We start from the raw sequence: 4,087 nt of genomic DNA, 5'->3' as shown, positions 1-4,087 counted from the left end.
AGGAAATTTTTATCAATCTTTGTTAATCTTGTTGCTTTATCCTACTCATCCTTCTTATCCTTCTTCCTTTGAGGACACTGAGTACTATAATGGCCAAATTCGCCACACTTGAAGTGCTTGATCTTGGACAACTCATTCTTCTTCTTCTTTTCTCCCTGCGAACCTTGTCCCTAACTGGGACCTTTTTCCTTCCCTTTCGATGCAAGGGCCACATTTTCTTCCTCTTTTTCACCCTTTAATCCCTTGTTTCTACTGATGTTTATGGATCTCTTTACTGAAGCTCACCTCATCTCCCCCTGAGCAAGATCACCCCACATCCGGTCCCGCCAAGTAACGTATCTCGTCCGAGAATACTTGGACGAAATTCTCCCAATCCTCGATGACAATGTTGAGGGCCAACCTCACCATTTACGTAGGTGGAGGTGTCTCTCCGACAATTGCAAGATCATCCTGGATATCATGAAGTCTGGTGAGAAAGGGGTCTATTCCTTCACCATTCTTCATCCTAGTGTTCCTCAACTTTTCCTTCAATAACATCTTATGCTACTTAGAAGGATTCTGATAAAACCTTGAGAGAGCATCCCACATCTCTTTGGTTATGTTCTTTCCAGATATATGTGAGACTATATGGTCCCAGACTCCATCCAAGATCATTTTCTTCGCCTTGGTTATATCTTTCTTAAAGGTTTTCAACTGATCTGCATTGGTAGGTTCTGCCACTACATTTTCTAAAAAGGTCTTCAGGTCATGCTCATCCAGCAGGAAGGACATCCTAGCCTTATAAATGATATAGTTGGATGCACCATTCAACCTGTCGTAATCTCTAAGCCCAACTGTGGCCATCTCTTCAAAAAATTGACTTGGGATTGAAATCTCCCTCTTTCTCTTGTTGGATAGCTAGCGTTGTTATTTGCACTCCTTCTTGGAGTGAGAAATCATGCCTGCTATTGTTGCCAACTACAACTGGAAAATTAGATTTCTGAAGTTAGAAACCCTCTACGAGAAATTCCCTCAGTGTGTGAACTTTGTCTTCCTTTTGGCACTGGGTTTTCTCTAGCAATTGCTGCAAAACCTCTATACCCATACTAGGAATTTGCTCTGTGAAAATTCGAGTTGTTGCTAGCTTTGCCTATTGGAATCGTTTTTCCAAATAAATTGAAATTTCCTGCCACTACTTACCTCAATGGACCCTGCCCAGACCTGTAACGTAACTCTGGTATTAAAGCTCTATATTGCCCCACCTCACCCCTGGAGGTATAGCTACAAATATGGCAAAATCTTCCTCTAGCCCAGAGGAAAGTTTATCAATATTTTCTAATGTTGTTGTTTTGTCCTGCTCGTCCTTCTTATCCTTCTTCCTTTGAGGACATTTAGTACTGTAATGGCCAAATTCGCCACACTTAAAGTGCTTGATCTTGGACAACTCCTTCTTATTCTTCTTTTCTCCCTGCGAACCTTGTCCTTGACTGGGACCTTTTTTTGATGCAAGAGCCACATTTTCTTCCTCTTTTTCACCCTCCAATCCCTTGTTGCTATTGTTGTTGATGGAGCACTTTACTAAATCTTGCCTCATCTCCTCCTAAGCAAGATCACCCCACATATGGTCCCACTTAAGTAATGTATCTTGTCCCAAAATGCTCTCGATGAAATTTCTCCAATCCTCGGTGACAATGTTGAGGGCCAACCTCACCACTTCTGTAGGTGGAGGTGTCTCTCCTACAATTGCAAGCTCATCCTGGATATCCTGAAGCCTTGTGAGAAAGGGGTCTATGCCTTCATCCTTCTTCATCCTAGGGTTCCTCAACTTTTCCTTTAAGAATATCTTCTGTTACTCAGAAGGATTCTGATACAGCCTTGAGAGAGCATTCCACATGTCTTTGGTTATGTTCTTGCAAAATATATGTGAGACTATAAGGTCCCAAACTCCATCTAGGATCATCCACTTCACCTTGTTTATCTCTTTCTTTAAGGTTTTCAGCTGATCTACATTGGTAGGTTCTGCCACTACGTTTTCTAAAAAGGTCTTCAAGTCATGCTCATCCAATAGGAAGGACATCCTAGCCTTTCAATTCATATAGTTGGATGAACCATCCAACCTGTCTTGATTTCTAAGCCCAATTATGGCCATCTCTACAAAAAACTCAACTTGGAATGGAAATATCCCTCTTTCTCTTGTTGGATCACTGGCTCTATTATTCGCACTCCCTGTTGGAGTGAGAAATCATGCTTGCTACTACTACCAACTACAACTAGAAAATCAGATTTCTAAAGTTAGAAACCCTCTACGAAAAATTCCCTTAGTGTGTGAACTTTCTCTTCCTTTTCGCATTGAATTTTATCTAGCAATTGTTGCAAACCCTCTATACCCAGACTAAGAATCTGCTCTGCGAAAATTTGAGTTGTTGCTAGCTCTACCTATTGGAATCACTTTTTTAGATAAATCGAACTTTCCTACTACTGGAACTAGAAAATCGAACTCTTGCCCAACAATTCACATTGTTTGGATAGGCATTGCACAACTCCATGAAATTTTGTCCTACTACTCCCTTTCAACAACGAAATTCTCTTACTTTGACTTTGATCCTCATATCAGTCAAACTTGCTCTGATACCATGTGAAAACTCCTTGAAATGCAACAAATGGAAATTATTCTTCTAACTAGGTGATTATTAAGCAATTTATTTGCTATGGAAAACAACAAATAATTCACAATGTAATTTCTTCACCAAACATACTGCAAAAGCGAAATGGGAACTGAGAAATGCTAACATACACACATAAAAATTTGACACAATTATTTTTGGACAATTGTCCCTAGAAAAACCCAATGTGGGAAATCTAGTGCATCAATCAAGGGTTTTCATTATTATGCAATAGTGAAATTCTGAGCACAACGAAATGACGTCAAAGTGATGATCCTTTCTTGAGAGAAATACTGGCAAAAATACCGAGGGAAATTTACCCTCTTCTCCAATCAATCCCAGCTCCAACTGACAACTCTAAGTGAGCCATCCAAACCCTCTTCGGTGGCTTTGCATCACCTCCACGCAGGCTACCACATGCTTAGTGTGGAACAACTGCTACTCAAGTCGTCTTGCCTATTGATGACTAAGGAAGTGTCTCTTCTACCTACTAGAAAATATTCCCAACCTCTAGACCATGAAACGACCTCTACTCCAGCTAAACTGAACTAACTCTTTGAGGTTCTACGCAGCGTTATGAAGAATAATTTTGGCCTCCTTTCTCTACCTCTCTAGAACTAGAAAACTTCCTCCAAATCATTGTCTCTGACCCTCTCTATCCCTGTGTCCCCCTTTTGGCTCGAACTCTACTGCTAGCTAGCTCGAATTTCCCAAGCAACTCGCATTGTTAGCTCTCTCCTCTATTTGTTTCTCCATCTACCCATAGACCTCTTCTTATAATCTCTAGTTGAGACTCCAATGGATAGGATTTAAACTTGATCAATCGTTGAGATCATTTCCAAGTCGATTCATGTGAGTTTTTAGAGAATTATCACCTTTCTCAATTACTTACTATTAATTAACCATTTTCCCTAAGTTAGACTTAGGAAAAAATTATATGATGGTCAATTAATTTAATTGAGCTATCTCTAGGTGGAATCTCTAGAAACGACTTATGGGTTTTGGAGAACTCGTGTGTTTTAGCCTCTCTACAAAGTTTCGAGACTAGAATACCTCCAATGCTACAAAAACTAACATCTTATACATGATGCGCTCTAATTTCTAGAGCTGCAAAGAAATATGTTGTCCCTTCTCACAAATGTCGATAATGTCACTCTATTCATATGTTTGATGGAAACGTAGATGTAATATTCCTAATATAAATTTTACAGTGAAATATCAAACATGCACTAGTTACAGCATAAGCATAACCATGAAATTTCTGTAAATAACACATGGCAGATTTCTATGAATTTGGTATATATATGATACATTGAGTTTCTTTTTGTATGAGGGTCGTATTGTATTGTTTGGAATAAATATTACACAAAAGGCTGAGAATCATACCTCATAATGTGATGGGTTGAATAGTTTAAAAAAGGTAAGGCATGTATGGTGAATGCATA

This window comes from Pinus tabuliformis, chromosome 3_2 (assembly GCF_031772625.1).
Source record: "Pinus tabuliformis cultivar Carrire ecotype Pingquan chromosome 3_2, CPIR1, whole genome shotgun sequence".
In the NCBI taxonomy this organism is placed as follows: domain Eukaryota; kingdom Viridiplantae; phylum Streptophyta; class Pinopsida; order Pinales; family Pinaceae; genus Pinus; species Pinus tabuliformis.
This window is presented reverse-complemented; position numbering follows the sequence as displayed.